Source organism: Scyliorhinus canicula, chromosome 10, assembly GCF_902713615.1.
Source record: "Scyliorhinus canicula chromosome 10, sScyCan1.1, whole genome shotgun sequence".
In the NCBI taxonomy this organism is placed as follows: Eukaryota; Metazoa; Chordata; class Chondrichthyes; order Carcharhiniformes; family Scyliorhinidae; genus Scyliorhinus; species Scyliorhinus canicula.
In genome coordinates, this window is record NC_052155.1 from 47,882,329 (window position 1) to 47,895,440 (window position 13,112).

At 46.3% G+C, this 13,112-nt stretch overlaps 1 protein-coding gene across 2 annotated transcripts in view; it reads left to right on the plus strand.

The window, feature by feature from the left end:
* Window positions 1–13,112, plus strand: part of LOC119972335 (ALS2 C-terminal-like protein) — a 137,037-nt gene that overhangs the window by 26,341 nt on the left and 97,584 nt on the right. The gene's annotated exons all lie outside the window — the stretch shown is intronic.

Sequence of the window (13,112 nt, forward strand, 5' to 3'; positions counted from 1 at the left end):
TCCCCGAAACAATTTCGATGAGAGATTTTACATGAATGTCCTCAAAAGGGTTAATGTGACTTATTTTTTTTCTGAGAGGAGTGAGGGGAAAGGGAAGTTGATCGTCTGTTGTAACAACTAGGGTGTGCTGTGCGTTTAGGAAGTAGGATATGAAGTCACACAAGGTACAAAAATGCAGCTGGTGGGAATTTGTGAAATACAGGGTGCCAGAATAGACACTCCACTTTGGGTGGCAGCCCCACCGCCAGCAGTTCTGTTATTTTAGTGATGTAGATGGCACAGAAATAATTACTAAGAAACATTACTGAGGGCTGGAAGGTGCTGTTTCTGCCTCTGTCAGCATTTGGAGCACGGTTTGGAGCTCATGTCCTAAAATAAGACGAAGAATGTAGGAGCAGGGGTATGCCATTCAGCCCGTTGAGCCTGCCCCACTGTTCAGTATGATCATGGCTGATCATCTACTTCAAAGGCTTTCCCCCCCCCCCCACCACACTATGCCCATATTCCTTTATTTCATTGGTATTTTAAATTTGACAATCTCTACTTTAAACATACTCAATGACTGAGATTCCATAACCCTCTGGGGTAGAGAATTTCAAATATTCACAATCCCCAGTGGAAAAACAAATTCTCCTCATCATGGCCCTAAGTGGCTGGCTTCTCCCTTATTTTGAAACTGTCCGCTGGTCTTAGAACACCCCAACTAGAGGAAACATCTGCTCTGTCTATTCCTTTTCTCAAGTATTTTGTAGTTTTCAATGATATCACCTCGCCAATCCTTGAAACTCCAGAGAATACAGGCACAGTTTCTCCAATTTCTCTTGCCAATCCTTGAAACTCCAGAGAATACAGGCACAGTTTCTCCAATTTCTCTTGCCAATCCTTGAAACTCCAGAGAATACAGGCACAGTTTCTCCAATTTCTCTTAAGACAATCCTGCCATCCTGGGAACAAGTTTGTTGAACTCCTCTGACAACAATATCCTTCCACCAGTAAAGGGACCAAAACTGCCCACAGTACTATGTATGATCTAACCAAGCTTCTATGCAATTGAAGCAGGTCTTGACTACTCAAATTCTCTTGCGATAAAGTCCAGCATACCATCAGCCTTCCTAAATTCTTGCTACACATGCAGTGATGTACTGGGGAGGACACCCAGATCCCTTTGTACATCTACCCTGTCTGACCTCCACCATTTTAGAAATACTCTGCAAATTTGTTCCTGCACCTCAAGTGGGTAACCTCGCATTTTTCCATCTGCCATGTTCTAACCCACTCAACATATCTGTCCAAATCCTCTTAAAGCCATTTTGCATCTTCCTCGCAACACACATTACCACCCAACGTGGTGTCATTCACAAACTTTGAAAAGTTACATTTGATCCCCATATCCAAATCATTGATCTCGATTGCAATAGCTGGGGGAGAAGTACTTGTACTTGTGGTACGCCACAAGTCACGACCAGCTAATGCGAGAATGATCCATTTATTCCTAGTCTGTTTTCTGTCTGTTAGCCAGTCCTTAATCCATGCCAGCATATTACCTCATGTACTTTCATTTTGCTAATGAACCACCTGTGGGATCTTACTCAAGAGCCTTCTGAAAATCCAAGTATGCTCCGTCAACTGACTCCATTACAATTCTGTACAGAATTACAATTCTGTAACAGCTGCAAAAACACTCCGAACAGATTTGCCAAGCATTAGTTTCCATCCATAAATCTATGTTGACAATACCCAATCAGATCATTATTATCCAACATAAGAACTAGGAGTAGACAATTCAGCCCCTCGAGCCTTCTCTGCCTTTCAATATGATCATGGCTGACCCTCACCTCGGCCTTCTCTCCACCTTTTTAACAAAATGATCTTTATTGTCACAAGTAGGCTTACATTAACACTGCAATTAAGTTACTGTGAAAAGCCCCTAGTCGCCATATTCCAGCGCCTGTTCGGGTACACAGGGAGAATTCAGAATGTCCAATTCACCTAACAGCACGTCTTTTGGGACATGTGGGAGGAAACCGGAGCACCCGGAGGAAACCCACGCAGACACAGGGAGAATGTGCAGACTCCGCACAGACAGTGACCCAAGCCAGGAATCGAACCTGGGACCCATGCGCTGTGAAGCAACAGTGCTACCCACTATGCTACTGTGCTGCCCACACTTTCTGCCTGCACCCTTTGACCCTTCATTCTGCTACTAATTAAAAACGTATCTCTCTCCTAATATTCTCCAAGTGTCCATTTATCACATCCTTCAGAATAAATTCTAACGTTTTCCGTGCTAATATCAGGCTATCAGGTCTGTAGTTCCCAGCATTTTCTCTCCCTCCCTCTTTAACATTTGGGTACCATTTGTATAGGCTTTTAAAGCAGGCCAGCAGCACAGTTCGATTCCCGTACCAGCCTCCCCGGACAGGCGCCGGAATGTGGCAACTAGGGGCTTTTCACAGTAACTTCATTGAAGCCTACTCGTGACAATAAGCAATTTTCATTTTTTTTTCATTTTTCAAGTAGGCTTACATTAACACTGCAATGAAGTTACTGTGAAAAGCCCCTAGTCACCACATTCCGGCACCTGTTCAGGTACACAGAGGGAGAAATCAAAATGTCCAAATTACCTAACAGCACGCCTTTTGGGACTTGTGGGAGGAAAACCACGCAGACATGGGGAGAACGTGCTGACTCCGCACAGACAGTGATCCAAGCCGGGAATCGAACCTGAGACCCTGGTGATGTGAAGCAACAGTGCTAACCACCGTGTTAGCGTGCCATGGTGAGTCCATGACTTTCCACCAACTGCAGGATAAACATTCCCCTGGGCCAAGCTGACTCGCCATTCCGTAACTTTAAAAATTATTTATTACAATTGGAATAAAGAGAATAACTTACCAGTTACATGTCACGTAGCTTCTTGCCCTGTACTGAAGTATGGGTGAACTACTTGAGGCTGAAAAAGGTAGAAAAAAAAGATGCGCCTCCTGCCCCTCTTCACCAAACACCGACTTTACACTCGGGCAGACAAGGCAGCACTGAGGAAAGCCTGTTTATATGCTCCCTGAAAAGCATCTCATTAAATCTTCTGTGGGGCAGCACGGTGGTGCAGTGGATAGCACCACTGCCTCACGGCACCGAGGTCGCAGGTTCGATCCCGGCCCCGGGTCACTGTCCATGTGGAGTTTGCACATTCTCCCCGTGTTCGCGTGGGTTTCACCCCCACAACCCAAAGATGTGCAGGGTATGTGGATTGGCCACACTAAATTGCCCCTTAATTGAAAAAAATAGAATTGGGTACTCTAAACTTTTGTTTAAAAAAATTAAATCTTCTGTAAATTAGTTTAAGCTAGCTATCTAGCCAGAGTGCTTGTTTTTAGGCTGGAATAAAACTTCTAATTTAAGGAGTCATTTCAATTAATCCACAAAAACTCGCTCGCTCGCCAGCTCAGAGTGCAGACTAAAACAGCCCCCAGCTTCCCCCCCCCAAAGTATTTTAATATACAAATATCAGTTGTCAACTTAAAAAATGCACAATATTAGAAACGCTTCCATTTAACTTACACTTTTCACAACTTATGGACATCCTAAAGATGCAGCCAATAACATCTCTTTTAAAATTTGATCGCTGGGTAATGCACAAAAGGTAGCAGCCAAATTGTGCACAGCAGAGTGGCACAGACACTGAAATATTAATGAGCAGACATTCCGTTTTTCAGTGCTGGTTGAGGGATAAATAAATGTCTATCAGGCTTTTGTGTGAACTCCTCTTCAAATTGTGCCATGGGATCTTTTACAAACGCCTGTGAGGCTCCCTCAGCACTGCACTGATGTATTGGCCTATATTATGCACTCGAGTGGGACTTGTTGCTGACTCACTGCTGCCACCTGAGTTTGGTTGACATGCTGACATGGCTAATTGACCAGATTAGACTTCTTGACAAAGATACACTTCATGTATAAGAACGTGTAACAGTCATTCAGGGCTCATGGCTCTGACAAATCCTGTCATCAGTTCTATTCCATCCAGTGTGACAATTTCAGCTATGTTTATCATGTCTTTTCACTTTCCAATATTTGCACATTATTTTTGTATCTCGCTGATCATTTCTGATATCCATTTTCTAATGGGCAATCATCAGTCCATTAATATTTCTCATTTTTTTTCCCCCTCCTGTTCCCATTTGCACTTCCTCCACCTTTGACCAAATTTTAAGTTAGCAGCGGAGACACCAAAAAGCAAAGTTTTGAATTATTTTTGTGGGTCAGGAGGTGCAATGCTAGAATAACGCAAGCAACTGCAGACCTGGCATTGTCCCACACCATCAGATCTTCCTACTCCTGGATTGCTGCCCGATATTTATAATAATCTTTATTGTCACAAGTAGGCTTACATTAACACTGCAATGAAGTTACAGTGAAAAGCCCCTCGTCGCCACATTCCGGTGCTTGTTCGGGTTCACAGAGGGAGAATTCAGAATTCAGCACGTCTTTCGGGATGTGTGGGAGGAAACCGGAGCACCCGGAGGACACCCACGCAGGCACAGGAAGAACGTGCAGACTCCGCACAGGCAGTGACCCAAGCCGGGAATCAAACCGGGACCTTGGCGCTGTGAGGCAACAGTGCTACTCACTGTGCTACTGATATTGCACTGACCTCAGCAGCTCACCAGCAGCGTTGGAATGATGCCTTGCCCTCAATGTACCAACCTGTCAGCATGCTCAACTGTGGCTTGCGCTACATTAAGCTAACACTGATTTGCATAGACTGTACATTATGAAAACAGGCCATTCTGCCATTAATGCACCACTTGGGTCTCTCCTTCCTCCTCATTGTCTGCTGACGCTTCATCTTGAGTCATTTCCTTGGCAGTTTATTTTTTAGTGGTGGTTTGTCATTGCCCTTGAGCAGGATATGGAAGCAGCTCCTAAGTTTGGAATAGGAATAGAACCCACGCTATTGACGTTGTTCTGAATCACATGTTTGCCATCAAAGCTAACTGTTCTCCCCCCGCCCCCCCCCCACCAACATAATAATGATAACTTACGCACTTTTAGAATGCAGCGTCTCGAGTGGCTTCCAATGTAAACTGCCTGAACAGGATCTTTAAAAGTTCCCCCAGACAAGACATTTTTAAGAGGTACTTGAATTTCTGAGTTGCATAAAAATAGCTTTCGGTATTTGTGACCAACTTCAAAGTCGAACAGTACCAATGACGTCCAATTAGAAAAACACAAGACTCAAAAGTGTAGGAAGTGAAGGATTCCCTTTTCAAGATGTATCATTGAGTTAAGGAGAAGTGAGAACAGTAAGTGCAACAAGGTGGGCAGAGCAAGCGGAAAGAATGATTAGATCCAAGGTGGTCAAGAAATCGGACTATATGAGAATTTATTTATAATGAAAGGTGCAGTGGTAGAGAGTGGAACAAATACCTCAGCTTATGCAAATGAATGCAAATTCTTTTTTTTCGAAGATATTTTATTCCAGACATACGCAATATCCGCAAAAACAATAGTCCAACAAGACATAATTAACAGTTTCTAAAAGAATTTTTCACTTTTAACCCCGGCATCCCCCAAGACAAACTGTTCCTCAAATAAGGTCATGAACGGCCTCCACTGGACTTCAAGCCGCTCTTCTGACCCCTCTCAACTCAAATTTAATTTTCTCCAGCTGGAGAAAGTCGTCCAAACCCCTAGCTAAGCTCCCACCCCCAGCGGCGTATCAGACCTCCAATTCAACAGGATCCTTCACCGGGTGATCAGAGAGGCGACGGCCATGATATCGACTTCCTGCCACTTCAGCAGCTCCGCTCGTCCGAAACCCCAAAGATTGCCACCACAAGGTCCGGATTAATCTCTACCCTGGATAATGTCTCAAATGCTACCTCCCAAAAATTCTCCAACTTCTCGCATCTCCAAAACATGTGAACATGATTCACTGGCCCCCGCCAACACTTCTCGCACCCATCTGTTACCCCCTGGCAGAACCCACTCATCCTAGCCCAAGTCCCACTTTGAACTGAATCAAGCTCATTCCAGCACAGGAGGAAGTTGAGTTCATTCACCACAGCGCCTCACACCAAAGTCCCCATCGTCTCTCCCTCCCCAACTCCGCCTCTCACTTAGGCTTTATCCAATACCATCTGTGCCTTGCCCTGTTCCCCCAACTGTCATAATATCCACTCATGTATATCATGAGATGCAGACAGGCAGCGATTGACACACTGGATAACCAATGAACACACGACATGGAACAACCAATCACCAGACAGGACACCACCACTAAAGCCGACAGGGCATTAAGGCTCTCTCTCTCTCACAGGACAGGGCTAGGGAGATAGTCGCAGTGCACAGGCCAATGAACATCATCACCATGTGATAGAGAGCTAGTCTGGTCAAGCCAGTAGGAGATTACCAGTTAGGTTAATAGAGTGTCAACCCACAGCAGATTATGTACAGCAATCAGCAGGTTCAATAAAACAGTGTTGGACCATCTCCTGTGTCGGAAGCCTGTTTCTCGTTTTACTGCATCCAATTGCAGTCGATGTTAGACCAACACAGATAACACATCACCAACCACCCTCCTCGCCCTCAGTACCTTTCCTGCCAGAAAAAGATCAGGAAGATCTGAAAGACAAACAGGAACCTTGGCAACACCTTCATCTTTACTACCTGCATCCTCCTGCCAACGTCAAGTGCAATGTATCCCCCCTCTTGAAATCCCCCTTAACTTCATCCACTAACCCTGTCAAGTTCCACCTGTGCATCGTGATCCATTCGTGTGCTATCTGAATCCCCAAATACCTGAACAGTTCTCCTGATCCCATCCCCTTCATACACACACTCGCCACGGGCAACGCATACAAAAGTCGAACCCATGCCACAGGCTTTGGCCCAAACTCAAACCTACCCAGAATCTCAAACCTCCACTCTACCTGATCAAAAGCTTTTTCTGCATCCATGGATACAATAAACTCAGGTGCTCTCCCAATGACAGAGTCATAACTACATTCAGCAGCCTCCTAATGTTGCTGGAGAGCTGCCTACCCTTCTCAAAGCCCACTTGATCCTCTGAGACCACCTCTGACACACATTCCTCCAACCTACATGCCACCACCTTCGCTAGGACTTTCACGTCCGTGTTCAACACAAAAATGGGCTTGGAAGACCCACACTCCAGTGCATTCTTCCCCTTTTGTGGGATCAAAGAGATCGACACCTGTGATAACGTTGCTGGCAAATCATCCTTCTTCACCACCTCACTGAACAAGGTGGGGCCAACTCTGTCACAAACTGCTTATAAAATGCCACAGAAGGCCGTCAGGCCCTAGCGACATCCCCGACTGCATCCAACTGGTACAATCTATCGCCTCCTTTAGCCCTAGTGCTGTCTCTTCCCCTCCTCTAACTTTGGGGCAGCATGGTAGCATTGTGGATAGCACAATCGCTTCACAGCTCCAGGGTCCCAGGTTCGATTCCGGCTTGGGTCACTGTCTGTGCGGAGTCTGCACATCCTCCCCGTGTGTGCGTGGGTTTCCTCCGGGTGCTCCGGTTTCCTCCCACAGTCCAAAGATGTGCGGGTTAGGTGGATTGGCCAGGCTAAATTGCCCTTAGTGTTGGGTGGGGTTATGGGGTTAGGGTGGAGGTGTTAACCTTGGGTAGGGTGCTCTTTCCAGGAGCCGGTGCAGACTCGATGGGCTGAATGGCCTTCTTCTGCACTGTAAATTCTATGTAATAAACTTTAGGAACTTCAATCCGCCAGAAACCACCACAAAACCCCTGCCTCTCCAACCGGCTCAGCCTTATGCACCTTTTCGTAGAACGCACTGAACACCTAATTTATCTTTTCCGGCTCCGACACTGCCTCCCCCTTCTCTGCACTTACCTGCAAAATATCCCTAGATGCTACCTGACGCTGCAACTGGTGGGCCAACATACGATTCGCCTTCTCCCTGTACTCCTAATGCACTCCCCTTGCCCTCTGTAGTTGCCCCACCACCTTGCCTGCCTTCAACTGATCAAACTGTCCCTGCAACTTCTTCCTCTCCGCCAACTAGGGACTGGTTTAGCACACTGGGCTAAATCGCTGACTTTTAAAGCAGACCAAGGCAGGCCAGCAGCACGGTTCAATTCCTGTACCAGCCTCCCCGAACAGGCGCCGGAATGTGGCGACTAGGGGCTTTTCACAGGAACTTCATTGAAGCCTACTGGTGACAATACACGATTTTCATTTCACAACTCCTTAATGAGGGCCTCCGAGTATCTTCTATCTACCTCAACTGTCTCGTCTAATAGCCACCGGTGCTCCTCCTCCTATCCCTATGGACCTTGAACAAAATAATCTCACCTCGGGCCACCACCTTCAATGACTCCCCAAACGTGGCCGCCGACACCTCATGATTCTGATTAAGTTCCACATAGTCCTTAATCACTACCATCACCTTCTCACAAAACGCCTTAGCTGCCAGAAGTCTCGATTCCAACCGCCACCCCGACCTTTGCACCTGTCCCAAACTGAGCCTCACATCCAACCAGTGCAGTGCTTGATCTGAGATAATTATTCCTGCATGTTCCGCCCCCCCCACCATCACCATCAGCACTGCCCGGCTCATCATTAAAAAATCAATCCTAGAGTATACCCTACACACATGCGAGAAGAAGGAATACTCCCTTCCTCCATGGATCCATCATCCCCAACCTTTCCATAATCCTCCCAACTCTTTTGCCATTCTCGACCTTCCCTCAACTCGGGGCTCGACCTCTCCAACTTTGGCGCAATAACACAATTAAAATCTCGTCCCATAATCAGCTGGTGAGAAACTAAGTCCGGAATCGCCCCTAGTAACCTCTTTTCAAACTCAGTCTCAATTAGATGCATGCACGTTGACTAACATCAGTGGTATCCCCTTCAACACCCCAATTACTATCGCGTACCTCGCACCTCCCTGGCCCCCACAAACCCCATTTTCTTGCTCAGCAAATGGCCACCCCCTCGACTTTGAGTCAAACCTTGAGTGAAATACTTGTTTCACCCATCCCTTCCTTAACCTAATCTGATCCTTATCCGGAAATGCATCTCCTGCAAGACAATCACCTTCAGCCTCAAACTCTTCAGGTATGCAAAAACCTGGGACGGTTTGACTGGTCCATTTAACCCATGAACATTCCATGTCACAATTCATACCGGAGGCTTATACCTCCACCCCCCCCCCACCAAGACCACCATTAACCCCCCCCCCACCCCTTCGGTTCTGCCTCACCCACCCACTGCACCAGGCCAATCTAAGGTGGCACCCCCCCACTCTGCTCATGACCACACTCATCCGCCATACCTGCCACGTCGCATTCACCCCCCAAAAAAACTGGCCAACTATTGTGGCCTCCTCCCCCACCACACCCCCGGTCACTAGCATTGCTTGCTAATGTGGCGACTCCTGCCTGAAGGCCCCCGACACAGTCCACCACCCCTCCCTCTACAAACCCTACCTCAACCTACGCAACAGACCTCCAACAACCCTTAAAATAATCAAAACCATCAACACAACTCAAAAAGCCTCATATAACATACCCCTAACATGGAAAATCACCTAAAAAAACACAAAAACAACCTCACAACAAAAAATGTCGGGGGGGTGGGGGGGGGGGGGGGTGGGTGGGGGTGGAGAGTGATTCCCCCCCCCCCCCCCCTACAAACCTACAACGTCTTAGAATATTCCCCAATCAACAACCCAGAACAACAACAACATCCCAACTTTTCTGGACTTAACTCCTCCATTCCATACCATCTCTCAGCTCTCTATGGTCCCTGATAAAGTCATTCGCCTCCCCCGGCATCCTAAAGTAATATTCCCTGCCGTCATAAGTTACCCAGAGTCTGGGGGGTACAACACCCCAAACCAAATCTGTCGCCTGTACAGCACTGCTTTGACCATGATGAATCCTGCTCGCCTTTTCTCCAGCTCCGCTCTAATGTCCTGGTAGATCGGGATTTGATTGCCCTCCCATTCACAGACTCATTTTGCCCTGGCCCTCCTCAGGATCTTCTCATTGTCCAAAAACTTGTGCATCCGCACAATCACGGCCCGCAGCGACTCCCCTTCTCTCTGCTTCTGCATCAAGGACTTATGGGCCAGGCCTAAATCTGGGGCCCGGGCAAACACTTTCTCCACCACCAACCTGGCCAACATCCTCAAAACATAATTTGTGGCACTTGTTCCCTCCACTCCCCCTGGCAGACACACAATCCGTAAGTTCTGACATCCGGGCCTATTCTTCTGCTCCTCCACCTTCGACCACAGTGGCATAGATCTCCCAAGATCTCCACGTTTGCCTCCAAGGACACAATCCGGTCACTCGGGTCGGACACCACCCTTTCCACCTCACGGGATCATCGGCCACTGTGCTTTGAGGCACTTTTCTACCCAAACCAGAGACCTATGAAGACGTGCCGCTGCCCCCTCAATCGCCTTCGACCAGTCGCTCTGCATTTCCTTCCTCTGCTGCCAAAAATCCTCCTCGTTGAAGCACATCAATTGCTCCATCTGAGGCTTTCCCGCCAATGATAGCCCTTCCCCCTCCACCATTTTCACAATTTGTGCTGCGCCACGAGTCATCTCCTCCATCTCCTTAGCCAGATCACGCACTGTCTTATGTCGGGTCTGATAGCCAGTAAACATGCCAATCCAGGGGAGCATTTCTTCCCTTACACTCTCCGCTCCACTTTTCTGCCAGATCTACCCAAAACGTGGGTGAAATGGGCAAAAACAAACATGTTCGAGCTGGAGCTGCCCTGTGTGCGATCACCCACTTGAAGGCCGCCACCGGAAATCACGAATTGAAGCCAAATGATTGCTTTGCTTTATTATCAAAAGTAAGATGGGGGTCGAAGAGAAGAGAACTATATTAGCTACTTTGCCTCGTATCCTTGCCGATAATATATAAGCTATTTGGAAATGTAAATTGCTGCCTCAATACTAATTTTTCGAACTCTGCTGGATGGCAGGAAGAGACTTGCGACAACCAATTGGTTTGAATCTCTTGCACAATATTAATCTTGCACATCCTTCTCTAACTCGATCAACATAACTCTCTACTTGCTTCCACCTCATGTTTTTAGCTAGCTTCCTTTAACAAATCTATAATATCCACTTGAACTTTTGATCCCTGTGCAAAATAATTCTTCAGAATTCCCAATTTAATTTCTTGATGTCTATCTTGTATTGATGGTCCTTAGTTTATTTTTTGGTCGGTCCTCCAAAAGGAAACATACTTCATTTGTCTTCTATTTTAAAGACCTTTATTAGATCATCACCCCTCAGCCTTGTTTTTCTCAAGAAGAGAGATACAGCCTTTCCTCTTAGCACTAATCTTGCAGTTCTGGTATCATTCTTGTAAAAACAAATCTTGTACTTTCTTCGGATGCCTCTATATCCTTTTATATGATACAGGGACCAGAATTGTACACAGCACTCAAGTGTGGTCTAACCAATTTTGGTGAAAGTTGAGCATGACTTCTTTATTTTTCAATTATGTCCCTCTAGAAATAAACTCTCACGCTTGACTTGTTTTTTTGTGTATATGATTATTGACCTGCATTGCTAATTCCACCGATTTTTACTCCAGATCCATTTGCTCCTTAACTTGCACTGCTGTGGGGCAGCACGGTAGCATGGTGTTTAGCACTGTTGCTTCATAGCGCCTCCCGGGCTCGATTCCCACTTGGGTCACTGTGCGGAGTCTGCATGTCCTCCCTCTATCTGCGTGGGTTTCCTCCGGGTGCTCCGGTTTCCTCCCACTAATCCCGAATGATGTGCTGTTCCGTGAATTAGACATTCTGAATTCTCCCTCTGTACTTGAACAGGCGCCTGAGTGTGGCGACTAAGGGCTTTTCACAGTAACTTCATTGCAGTATTAATGTAAGTCTGCATTTGACGTTAATAAAGATTATTTATTTATTTATATCTGTGTTGGAAATCATTGGCTGACTGTATGCCGATTCTGCAAGCTTTGTTGCAGCAATCAGTTTTAACTATCCCTCAATTTGGCATCATTTGCAAATTTATAAATCTTTCTTTGATTCCAAAGTCTAATCATTCACAATTCACATTAACAGTGTCCCCAGTATGGATCTTTGTGAGACCCTATTTTTCACTGCCTACCACATTTTAAAAAATTGTTTTGGATGCATTTCTCTGCCTATCTCCACCTGAGATGGGAACCTACTGTGCACAGGAAACTGGCTTCTCTTGTGCGTTTCTGCTAATAATCATTGGACTTTCTCCCATTGGTGGGTTTGAAGGGAAAGGGGCAATATAAAGGCCAGCAGGCTAATTGAGACCCTCAAGTGTTGCAATTAATGCCACCAACATGTCACCAACACTGGGATTTAACTGGAAGGTAAGAGGCCCTTGCATACAGGACATGGGGGCTAGGTAAGGATGAGAATATGTGAAGGGTGAGGATTAGCGGGCCTAACTAGCCCTTAACACAACTGGGAGAACCAAGATGGGCCTTCTAACCAGCCCGCCTCTGTGCTCGTCCATCTCGATGGCCGTATCTGAACTGCCTCGGAGGCAGTGGATCTGAATTCATCTTGCCCTGCCTCACAGGATTGAAAACATGGAGGGTGGAGGCCTATTTAAAGGACACGGGTCTGTTGAGTTGGTAAGTTTCCCAACTTGCCCTTCCCACCTCTTCCTTGAAAATCTAGCCCCTGGTGTTGGATCAGGCGAGGAGCTGAAAGGCTTTTATGCTAAAATTACTAAAATTCCAGCATTTCTGTTTTGTTTTCTTTTGCTTATTGATGTATCGCTAGAATTTCTAAATATGGACTGAGGCCAGAGGTTTGGTAATCTTTCCTACTTAAATCCTGTTGTTTGGATCATTTTGTGACATAATTTAAAACTTCAAGACAAAGATGTTCTAGATTCATAGTTTAAATAGATACTTTAATTGATACACCATTATTTCAGCTTCTGTCTCTTCCGTGGTCTTGCTCCATCCAACTCTTGACCTCGAGCCCAACATCGTGGATCTCGCACTTCTGCCCTTCTAACTCCCTCACCATGCTTTGCCACTGGTGACAGAACCATCTAATCATCTTCCTCTCTACA